Source organism: Diabrotica undecimpunctata, chromosome 6 (genome assembly GCF_040954645.1).
Source record: "Diabrotica undecimpunctata isolate CICGRU chromosome 6, icDiaUnde3, whole genome shotgun sequence".
In the NCBI taxonomy this organism is placed as follows: domain Eukaryota; kingdom Metazoa; phylum Arthropoda; class Insecta; order Coleoptera; family Chrysomelidae; genus Diabrotica; species Diabrotica undecimpunctata.
The window spans coordinates 78,971,021-78,984,551 of record NC_092808.1 but is presented as its reverse complement, the minus strand read 5'-3'; positions in this window follow the sequence as shown (position 1 = coordinate 78,984,551).

The following is a 13,531-nucleotide window of genomic DNA, read 5'->3' as shown; positions in this document are numbered from 1 at the left end:
GGTAGTGTAATTCTTCGGTCACCCAAATCTCCATTTTTTCCACCGGAGTGGTTTGCAAAACGTCTACGGAGTGTCGTAGCCGGAACATTAAAAATTTTGGAAGCCAACAGCCATCCCATCCTCTTTTCTTGGACGTGTTGAATTGCCAAATTCATGTTCTCTTCCAATCACTCCTGCCTAGGTTTCTTGGTAGATGCCATATTAACAAAGGCCCTGCAACAAAACAAAGCCTTTATATCTGATATCAGGAGATATTCGACTGTTTCAGGTATAACTAGATAACGACAATCCAATTTTTAAGGATTGTACCAAACCTTTAAGGTTATTTCAGATATACACTTAAATTTACTATTGAAGATTTTGTGCGATTTGAAAGCTCCAAATTTATTTAAAAAACTACAAAATGGTATTGTTTATCTACTTTTACCTTAATATAATTCAAAATTAAGTTTTGAAATTTTTGCAATTATTATTCATTTTTCTTGTATGGCATATAATATGTGCACATGATGGCATACTGTGCCATCATTCGAACACATCTGCTATGCCGTCATAGGCAAATACACATCAGATTTAAAGCAGAGCGTTATCTTCTAGCACCACAATGACAGAAGTTAAAATGCATTGCCTATTAAAGCTTAATACTAATTTAAATTGCATACTTACTTTGGATGTTTTAACTTCAGACGAGAAGCGGCAAAACACTGTTTGTGTTACCGTGCGTTATAATAGTTCAACACTCAACAAATCACACTTTCCGTTACAGACTTATCTGTCAAACTAATAGGTGTTTGTAACTGTAACGTTGCAAATAAACACTGTCTATGCGCATGCCTATGCAGCCGATATCGTTCCACAGGAAACGATTTACAAATTTACAAATTAAGTTAAAATTACACGTAGTATGTAATCAAAGGCAGCATGCCATTATAGGCATATTTCCCCTAAGTTAGTTTAGTGTTGTAAGTGTTTAAGTTGTAAAGTGTATACTTAAAAGATTGTGGAAGTACAATAAACCGATAATAAAAAGGTTTAAGTGTCTAATTTTTACCCCCACCAATATAAACAGCTACATTTATCAAGTTTTATCAGTTTTAGCTGAATGTGTTCTAGATGAAATCTAGATTTCTTACAGAAACTTAACTCTTGAAATAACTAAACACTACAAGAGATCTAAAAACATAAGTTAGTCAGTCCGGATGTAGAGAGTCCAGATAAAGATATTTCAATATTTATCTAATTGGTTTCCATCTTTAGAGCTCTTTTACTATCACAGAAAATATATAAATGATTCGTTTATATTTGATTAACCATCATGTCCATACAGTACATTCAACCGACTTACACATCTAAATGATTAACGGAATTCGCAGAAAACCTTTCGTTGTAGTAAAAGGCACTGGTGTACTTGTTTAATAATTGTTTTCTGGAACAAATACTACCGTACTAAGGATAATTTATATTCAAAGTAGATATACAAAGTACTAAATTATCACTTTTAATTTTTGTTAAAAAACACTTCGGAGTAAACTAGAACATTTTGTCAATTTATATAGTGGTGGTTAGATTGACCATAATATGTTAGAGTGTACCGTTTTTGAGACGTTTGCGATTACAATTTAAAGTTAGGGTTTTGGTAAATATATTCAACTTTTTATTTTCGAATGAAAATACTTATACTAAAAATAAAATAATGGTGGGAAACATTTTAATTTGTTTATGTGCGCTTTCCAACCATTTCTAAACTTTTTATCAAACATCATTAAATTACAATCGGCATTCCTAATGATTATTAGGATAATTTTTTAAATGTGTTTAGGATCTTTTTAAGCGGTTATATTATATTTTACCCCTCAAGAACACCAGTTAGAAAGTTTTTGTCAGATTGATCTAACCTTAGTATATTGTAATTCAAACGTGTAGTTTCAAGTGACCATGATGCCTAGACGTAAGTTGGATATTGATGTGATTTTGTAATACCTGGGATGCTTCAGTTGCTGTAGAAGTTGAAGCCATGATAAATGTGTCATCGGCATATGTAGCGATTTTTGTATTGGTCGTAGTTCTGATGTGTATATTAAGTAAAAGGTAGGTCCTAGTATGCTTCCTTGTGGAACTCCGGAACAAATAGAAAACAGGTTAGTGATTTCCCCACCTCTTTTGACTTAAAATAATCGATCTGTCAGGTAGGATCTTAAAAGTGAACTTATGGGATGAAGAAATATGGATTTAATTTTGGAGGTAAGACCTACATGCCAAATTTGGTCGAATACTTGAGAGACATCTAGAAATGCAGCAGTACAGTAATGTTTTTGTTCGAAGAGCGGTTTCTGATTGTCTTTACCATCCTATGAATTTGCTCGATAGTACCATGTTGTTTCCTAAACCCAAACTGATAATTCGGTAAAACATTAACGTCTTATAAAATAAGCTTGTCTTCTCAGAAAAAGCCGTTTAAATACTTTGAATATAATAGGCAACAAGCTAATTGGGCGGTATGAAGATACTTCTGTGTAATCCTTATTAGGTTTTGGAATAAGAACAATTTGAGCAACTTTTCATTGGAGTGGAAACTAACCTGTTTTTAATATTGAATTAAATATATAAGTAATTAAACTTACGCCTTCGTTGGGTAGATTTTTTAGTACTAAACTAGATATTATTCCAGGTGACATTTTAAGTTCTAGATTATCAATTATTTCTTTGATTTCAGATTTCTTAACAGATTTAATAGGTGAAGCCATTTGATATGGTGCATTTACGACTTCATGGACAGCTTGCTCTTCTTCAACTGAGACTTTCCTCTGATGCGGTTAAAATAACTCGCATAGATGATTTGCAAAAGCATATGCTTTAACTATGTCAGTTTTAGCCCAAGTGCCATTTTTTTCTGATTGACATATTCATTTTTTCGTTGTGTTTAAGTTTTTTGTTAGTTTTCACAGCGAATAGTTTGTATCATCTGCAGGCGAAAGGTTCATTAAATATTTGTTGATTTCATTGTCTTTATGTTGGATCAGTTCTCTTTTGACTAGTCTGCAAGCTCTATTCAGATTTGCTTTATCTTCTGGATGCCTAGTGAGCTGCCACCTCTTTCGCAGTTTTCTTTTTTCCAATATGAGTGTATTTATGTGTGCAGGATTGGACTCGGAGTTGTGTTTGTAATTAATTTCTGAAGTGGACGTCCAAGCAGCTTGCTGAATAACTGTAGTTAAGTGAGCAACTGCATTTTCTATGTCGCTATCACTTTTAAGAGGCAAGTTTAGGTTAATGAATGTTTTTATTTCTTCTCTACATCTGTTCCAGTTTGTTATTTTATTAGAGAGTGTTAAATGTTTAGGACAGGTATGAATTTGGCTTTGTAGATCTATGAAGAAAGGGGAATGATCTGATGAGATGTCAAATGAAGAAGAAATTTGGGGGTAGGTATGTGATATTCCTTTTACTATAGCGAAATCAATAAGATCAGAAATTTTTTGTCTATCAATAGTCCAATACGTAGGCTCTCCAATAGAGAAAGGAATTAAATGATTCTCATTAATACTTTTTAATAATTCTCGTTCACGTGAGGTTATGACTCTGGAACTCCATTTATGATATTTGGCATTATAATCTTCAGCAGTAATGAAACGGTATCCGAGTATCTTACAGTATTCAGTAAAATAATCAACTTTAAATATTTTATGCGGTGGACAGTAAACAGCAGATAGAATAATCGGGCCTTATGAATCTCCGATCGACACTGATGTGGCTTGGATGTAAACTTTACTAATTTTATTCTTTTTTATGATGCTTAATGTTATTTCTTATAATAATTGCCATACCTGCGTGAGGTTTACCTAATGGATGTTGAGTTACATAGGTTGAATATTTGGGAATATAAAAATGGGTCTTATTAGTCATGTATTTACAATAAAAGTAAAAAACTTTTTTTCAAAAACCTCATTCAAACAATATTTAGCATCTTTTATTGCTCCGAATGCTTTCACTATAGGAAGTTAATGTTTTAGAAAACTACATATTTATATATATGCTCAGTATTATTGTTGTATGTTATAACGAGATCGGCTTATAACGAGGTAATTAGTCTACCATTTCAGTTTTCGTTATAGAGGGAGCCTACTGTAATTGTACAGCAGGTTAATCATTATATTTATACATTCATTATTAGCCAAATAAACAATAATGTTTAAAATTCCATTTGAATTTTTGCTCCTCATTTTATATAAATTAACTCTAACTGATAATAGAGGCAATATATTCTAAACAAAGTAAGTAATTAAAAAGAATATGGAGATCTCCAGTGCAGTTAAAACAAAGTAAGTAAATAAAAAGAATTTGGAGAACTCCAATGAAGTTTACCGTACCTTTTACTACAACGAAAAGTTTTCTGCGAATTACATTAATCGTTTAGAGGTGTAAGTTGGTTGAATGTACTGTACCTAAGTACCTGATACGGTAGTCTATAACCGTGCTACCCAGATACCCGGCCTTGTTTCGGTACACTTTGTTACACTGCGCTTGTAGGTTCCGAAAATAACAGATGCTTAACAGCTTAGCATTTGTCTGTTTGTTACTTTCAGTGCTCATTTAACTATGCTTATGAGTTGTTAATATTTTTGTGACAATATGCATGTTTTGTGTTGTAATAATGGCAGATAGGAGAGAAGGGAGTGCTATCAAATTTAGAAGGTAAGTTATTATGAGTTATTTTTTCAGTGTTTTATACATAGGTTATTTAATTTTTAGAATTACATATAAAGAGCAACGCAAACGAGGTACATGCATTAATTTATAAACGATTTAGATGCGGAAATATAGAAAAATATCAAAAACCAGGAATCAGAGAAGGACTATGTTCAGCAAAGGAAACCAGATGAATATGAAGCTTCTTACATAGGGAAACTGATATCAATGAGATTTAAATCAGCACTGGTGGATTATCAAGCGTTATCTTGTTGTCAACAATTCATGACAACGATAATGTGTCTCAAAAAAATAAACTTGACATGATTCAGTATTATAATAGAATTAAAGGAGGTGTAAACAACATAGACAAAATGGTTTCTCATTATTCCACTAAACGCAGAACTTTGTGCTAGAGCTACTGACACTAGTAAGCGTAGACCTTTTCTGCAAGACTTAGTAAACCAACTAGTGATGCCGGAGATTTCTGCTACATTTTAAGTACCAAATGTACTTATTTAGAAATTTTTAAACAAGGATAGGAATTGAGTGTATGTTAGGAGGATCTCTACCTACAGATTTAAATAATACATCAGAGTTAATACCCCCTTAAGATTCCACCGGAAGCATTAAAATTTTTGGAAATTGCTACATTTGCATGTCTTTAGCAAAAATGAGGCTAAGAAAGAGACGAAATTCAAATAATGTTTGTAATCATCCACTACTTAACAAACACTCAATAAATATAAGTAAGTGCGGCAATGTGTTTGAAAAGTTACTTCTATTTATATGCCATTATGTCATTTTTATTATAAAAAATAGACACTTACCTTTATGATTTACTAAACATTAGTGTACCCGGGTACCACGGGTGTGGACTTATGGTGTAAAAACTTTGACAGGTATTTTTAATATAAGATTATATGCATTTTTTCTTTATCCCTTTGTTCTAAATAATGTAATAAATAACTAGAAGCTGAAATAAAAGTATTTATAATATTATAATAATGATTTACATAAAACAATTGTCAATAATACCCAGGTACCTGGGTGTAGACATAAAGGTTAAGCTAGCGTTGAATGTAATGACAATTAGATTTTTAACTATGTTTGACGTTTTAATTATATAAATACATAGTTAAAAATGTAGTTATCATTACGGTTAACCGTAGCGTAAGCCCATATAAAGATTACATGCAATTTACGTTATTCCACAAGAAAACAATTTTCAGAACCCTCTTAGATTATCTATATACTATAAAATACTTAGACTCTTATAACTCTATACAGATTCTCCATATAATATGTTTTTTGTTTTCTTTTTTTTTTATAACATCGTTGAATTACTCTCGATCAGTTGTTATATTCATTGCTATACTTCTTTAGTAATTTACCCACTCTGCTGTTCAACTCCAACTTAAAACAAATTGGAATTTTTAAAAGAAAAAGAAAATTCAATATAAAGACGTCCAGGTCTCCATATAATAGGTAAAATAGGTGATTTACCAAATATAATATTAAATAAAAGTGTTTTATCATAATGTGATTTGATAGGGGTAGTAATAATCTTGAATAAATATAAGTTTATATTCTATCACGTTCAACAATAAAATTTTGAGAAAAAACAGGCAGTGGATAGATTACTGAATTAAGCGAAATACCATAAATAGCACGGTCTTATGAAACAAAATAAATACTAGTATTGTTCGTTTGATATTTATTGGCAAAAGTCTAAGAGTTAAAACGTACTACAAAATTTCCAAAATAATAAAAATACTTATATAAAAATAAATATACATGCATATGTAATCAAACTTCTTAAAATAAGAGATTGTCAGTTAATAACAATACAGCTAAAATTTCAGCTGGAGCAAGGATGAGAATTAATTTAGAAAGAAGAAGAAAAACTAGTCGATACCGAGACTACTGGCGACTACTACATAAAATTAACTGAAATTGTCTTAAACACCTATAAAGAATTTAAAATCCAAAAGAACGTTAAGACTCGAAAACCCACAGAGACAATAATTAATACGTCATCTCACAGAAAACACAAATACTACTGGTATGTTAAAATAGTTCAAAATAAACAACTTTAATTTGATGCTAATATTACAGGTCTGTAATAATAAATGTCACCACACTAAATGACTATAAAGAAATGGTCAAAGTTATTAGCAAGACCAAAGAGTGTTACATTTATGAATCACAACAAACTTTATATTTAATGCAGATACGAGAAAGTTAAGAAAATTAAACTATTGCCGCCTCTGGCATTTATAAGTGCTTGGCGACGATCTCTCATACTGAAAATTAGCGTTATTATAAAGTTATAATTAGCGTAACGAACAAAATGCAATATTTGCATTCTATGATCTCTAGTCAATAATGGGCCAGTGGGTGCCCTTCCAAGGTGTAGTTAAAAAGCGTTGTTGTTTTATTTTTGTAGCGGTTTATACTCCGCAGCTTTTTAGGTGTTGTAAGAGTTACCTTAGTGCGAGTTGGTAAAATTTCGCTGGTGTGTTCCGGTTTTAAGGCGCCGAAACCCGCCTTTTACCCTCCTTCTTCTATATAACGGACTTCCATAATAAGCCATATATTGCTTGTTGATTATGCGACTAAGGATTAACATTTTTCAGCGCCAAAATTATTTAGTATATACGGGAAGACACTAACAATTAATTCGTATTTGATCTCAACAAAAATGCAAAAGTTATTTAGAAGTTTGATGCATTGTGTATATGGATGCAGTTTTATTTTACCGACTTCAATATTTGGCAAATGTTTGGAAAATAGTTGCTTCGACAGATCACTTTGCACTTGTAATCTTATGTTAATAGGCAATCGAACTGTTTCGACATTCCGCAATAAAAATGATTGTTTTAAAAATGCAATAATCTCATACGCATATGTAAAGAGAGGAAAAACCGGTAATGTCTGTCGGAAGTCACCAGGCAGTAAAACAGCATCATTGAATAGTTTGTCGTTACCGTTCAAATCTTGCATACTTATATGTAAGGCTTCGGTTAAATATTAATGAGCCATATTACATTCATCCCAGATAATAACTTAACTCGTTTGCATCCTTGTAACAATTTCAATTCTTTTTTAATGCTACATATTGCATTGGTTTGCTGTGAACGTCTTATAGCAGCTTGAGTACTGAATGTGCTGTTCGCACATCATCTAACAATTTTCTGAATCACCAGTAATAAGTAATTTTAAATGTTCTGGTGGAGTGGTATAAAATGGTATACAAATGATGTAAGTGTAAATACGCGATTGATTCTCTGTCTTTCTGGTTCTTGTGTTCTGGATGTAGCTATACTATGCTGCTCGCGGGCAGCTTTCGTACTTAACATATTCTGTCGTACACGTTGGTCAGGATGAGCGTAAGATTCTTCTGCACGGTTTTCTTCTAACCTTATTCTTTGATCTTAATTTATTTGAGTAGTTTACGTCTTGCGGCTTGACTACATCCATTGTTGAGATTTGATATTTTTCGGTGTAATTTACTAAAAATGATTATTGATATGCTTTTAAATAATTTAAAAAAATAATTGAATAAAATAAAGATGAATATAAAAATAAACTGAGTAAAATCCACCTGTTTTTTTTTATTTTAGTCTTATATTTTATAAAATTTTATGATCATAAACTTAACCTAAAAATTATCACTGAAAATAAACTCAAGTAACAGTGTGTATAATACAGAAAATTTGATATAAATTTGCGTTAAAGTGCCTGTAAATTAACAATTATTCACTTTTAATACATGCAAAATAAAACTGCGTGAAACAATAAGTCAAAGGTTTAATCTTTACATTTTTGAAATTGTATAATCGTCTATAGATTTGTATTTACAAATAGAAAGATTACTATTTACAAATAGCTTTTGGGCCATCACCATTATTTGTTTGGAGTATAGTAAAGGGATTAATAAATATAATTAGACTTTAAAACTAATTACCGCCAATAAAAATTTATTTATTTACACCATAATATAATGTATTGATCAAATGAACAAGTAAATATTAAAATCACAAAACAGCGTTACTCGATTTTCAATAAATACCTAATGAAATTCATTTAGGAGCAATACTTTAAATTTTAGATGTTAATATTAGGTGAGATGTTAATAGTAGGTTGCCCACATTTGTCGCAACTCAACAACTGTACAATAAATTATCATAACTTTTTTTATAAAATATACTTTTTTATAATTAATAAAATCTTACTTTCTTTATACATACGATAAAAATATATACAGAAAATTTGATTGATTTAGTATAGGTACCTACTTACTCAATTAGATTTTAACATTTTCAGCAGATTTTAATATTCAAGTTTACCTATTTAAAATTGTTTCATTAAATTTATAATTATGAAAATAAAATGTATTGAATTAACGCAAACTCTTAAATTTTTAACTTTGTTGCAGAGAAAATGTTGAAGACTAATTTTATATTATATATAAACAATATTGAACACTTTAACATTATTTTTTATTCTAACCATAAATAATTTTGTCAAAAATAAGAATATTTTACTCTCAAGTAAACATCACATTTTTTAAAACACTTCACATTGAACTAATAAAAGTTGACATCTCATGGTATATGGTAAAGATTAGTATATATACCTGTTTGTACTGGAAAATAAAACTGCTTTTACTATTTTCCTTACAATTTTATCATATTTTCTCGAGTTTAAGTGAAACGAAAAAAGGAAAAAGATGTGAAGTTTATTAAACGTCACTTTATGTTCAAATGAACTATCACTGTAAAGGTAGACTCTTATAAAACATTTTGTATAAATGTATATTGAACTGTTTGAATGGAAAATCAATCTGTTGTTTCTATTTTCTCACCTATTAGACCGTCCTATAACTTGAAATAAATATTTCAAAACCATTTTTCCATTTTACCACTTTCATTAGCTACATCGATTCAGTCGGTCTCAATTTATTATAAAAAAGACTTATAAAAACATAAAATACCGTTTATATAGCTACATGGATCAAATGAACAAAAACTATTGAGGTGAAATCGTGGAAAACATTTTGAAGTTACAATTTAGGAAAATAAGGGTCATTCATCGAGATAAAAAATTCTATCTCCTTTAAGTTGGATCAACAAATACTCTTTCACAAAATTTTTTTTGCAGTAGTTTTTGCATATTAGCTTGTACAAACATCGTAACACGAGATAATATATATGTATATATATATATATATATATATATATATATATATATATATATCCACGTTAAGTCACCCTGTATACATATTATTTAATATAATGAACCCCTGTTAACATTAAAATTCTTAGCGGATGTCACTAATCATGTCTCCCTCAAAATTTTCATTACTTTTACACTTCGTTAAGAGATGCCGTAATATTAATGGACTTCCTCATATAGTTCGTGCATATGGGTCCAATTAATTAATAATTTTTTGGTTTGTTATGGAGATGGACCCTTTTCCAACCGATATCTCTATTTTGAAAGTTGTTAATTCACTAATTAATATTAAATATATTTTATTAGTTACTAATATTTTTAATTAAGGTACCAATAAATAATCAATTTTGTTTATTAGCATTTTAGATGTATTTTAAGTTAAGTATTAAATAAGAACTAAAAAAATAAACAATAAGTTATATGGATTCACTCATAAGCAGAATAGTAAGAGCTGTGGAATAAAGAATAACGATTTATTTAAGGACATTTTGAGACTATTAAAAAAGTAATAACTTGACAGTACATAATATATCGAAAGTCGCGTTATAAACATATGTCTTACGATTTATATATATATATATATATATATATATATATATATATATATATATATATATATATCTATATATATATATATATATATATATGTATCTATATATATATATATATATATATATATATATATATATATATATATATATATATATATATATATATACTAAAACTAAAAGCTTAACAGATCTATACCCGCAATATTAGCAGACTTCTAAATAACATTTACGTAACTAAATAGAATAGTATATTGTTGAGGATATAAAAAACTGAGTATAATAAATAATATTGTCAACAATAGAGAATAAAAATCTTGTTCACTTAAGGTTGAGGTGGAAAAATATTTTGACAATAATCTGATTTCTTGACTAAAAGTTTATTTGATAAATTTTCCTATAATTATAAGTAGTTATTTGATAAAACTTCCTCAAGAAAAAACAAAAATTTAGTTTTTTTTTGTTGTAGTCAAATAAGAGCTGTAATATAAAGCTTTATTAATAAAAATAAATCGCCGAAATGTTCATACTAGCATCACATCAGAATTACTGCGTCAAATTAGATAATTCTTTTTTTGTTGTGTCTGTTATTATCAGGAAAAGGATTGTGTAAAGATAATTTTTTGTTCTTGGAAATCCGTAATATATTATGTTAAATAGGTCGTATGATTTAGTGGATGGTTTTTATTGAAGGGTGAGAAAAAATCATAATAATTACTACTGTGTTTCAATGTCGTTACAATAGTAATACGTTTGTAGATTATTGTATATCTTTTCTATTATAATTTGCTTTATATTCATTTTTTGTATAATAGTTTTTTGTCATTCAGTTAGGGTATTCTTTTAAAACATCAGCCCTATGGATATTGGGATTTCTTTGAATAACAGATGGACTATTTTGAATTTGAGATGAAAATGAAGTTCTCTGTTGGTTTAAATTATGTTGATTGTGGAAATATGGATTGCTAGCTTCCTGAATGTACCTCAAGTTTATTTGTTATGTGAGTCCTTTATAGAACGTGTCGACCACCTGTAGCCAACTTAACAGCACAGTCGCACACATTTTGTAAATGGAGAAACAAAATTAGATCTCCTTCGAATCAAGAATCAGGGAAAATTATTCTGAGAGCTTGTAAGGTATAATATCATGTTGAGTTTGGCAATGTATTTCGAGCATTTTTTAAGAGATTTTTGCAATTTTTGTTATAAATAAAAACATTTAATTATTCCTTAAACGTTTTGACTATTTTTCTGTTGCAATAAGTATTTCATTTTATAAACATTACATTCCACACTTATTTTTTATGTATGCATTTAAAAGTTTAAAATAGAATAGGCAGTAATAGGAATCGGCAGTACCGTAAAAAACAGAGATAACCATAAAGGCTTTGAAAACAATAAACCACAAAGAAGAAAGGTAAACCATATAACAACTGAATGAAATGCAGACAATAAATTGATCCGAAATGATAAACCAGTAGACAACAGATTTCACGGTTCGTCCTTTTACAAAGGCGCCCACTAAACAAAAATCAAAACAAACTCAAAATTTTGTGTCAGCCACGCGAATTTATCAAATTAACAGAAAATAAAGTAATACATTAAAGACTGAATTTAGATTTTTAATTTTGGTATAAGTATAGGCAAAATGTAAGTAAAGAAATTGTATAAAATGGTAAACGATAAGATAATGGAAAGTTACAATTTTCAATATATATATATATATATATATATATATATATATATATATAACCGTATATATATATATATATATATATATATATATATATATATCATCATCATCATCATCATGTGCAGCTTTATCAACCGTTTCCAATTACGGTGCAGCCTCCCTTATTTCAATGATTCATAAGGGGTCGCGAGGCATACCTTACCACGCTGCCTCAGGTCGGGTTGGTAAGGGGCAAGTGTTGTCGTACAATGGCTTTTGCCAGTAACCATTGAGTTATATTATATTAATTAGATTTATAGTTCCATCGTTGATTAAAATCAGTTTCCCAGACATCGAGGGGAGCATTATCTAAAAAATTGAATGTTTCACATTTTTCATCAAAATTATCATCATTGTTGTTGTATTTTGGATCAAAAGTCGTATTATTCATAAAAACTGCAACAAAATGAGATTTTCTGTTGCTATTTTATCCATTTACTTAACCAAATTTCAAATTTTAATATATATGAGATCTTAACGGAATTTTTCATATATTGTCATTTTGACAGTTTTGTTATATAAATAATTAACTGGATGCATTTTCATAAAAAAGGTACTTTGGGGTACCGTAAACAAACCCACAAACTGACACATAAACAAAACGTGATCAAAATGTTCATAAGTAATTGTCAAAAACACTATAATCCCGGTTCTTATCTTACCGTTGATAATTAGTGTCATTGTGTGATATGTTTTCGACGTGGGAATAATTTCGTCTTCATTTAAATCAGTTGTATTGGAAATAAATTATTTAAACAGATTAGCAATAAAGTTTGTTGCACTACTAATTTCTACATCTGACTGCATCCAATTATGTGGTAACATCTTTTTGTAAATCTTTACAGAAATATCCAATTTATTCAGATCTTCTTCAGCTTGCTATTATTCATGATCTATTAAATAATGAAAAGTGATTTTCTGTTGCTATTTTGTTCATTTTTACCTTAAAATTTGGATATTTATAAGATCTTAACGGAAAATTTTGATATACATATATATATATATATATATATATATATATATATATATATATATATATATATATATATATATATATATATATATATATATATATATATACGGTTGAAGATAACCGGGAACGACCCAATACTAAGGAAGCAATAAAAAACGGGTGCTTTTAAGTGAGTGTCTTTTATTAAGAGTCAAGCTTTCGCCATATAATTTTGGGCTTTATCAGAACTTGCTGTAATGGAAAAACATTCTTTACAATATCATAATTAGAGATGTTATTTTAATCTTACCTTAATGTCGGCACTATCTCTTAGTGTTTAATAAAATTGACATGGACATACACATATTTTTA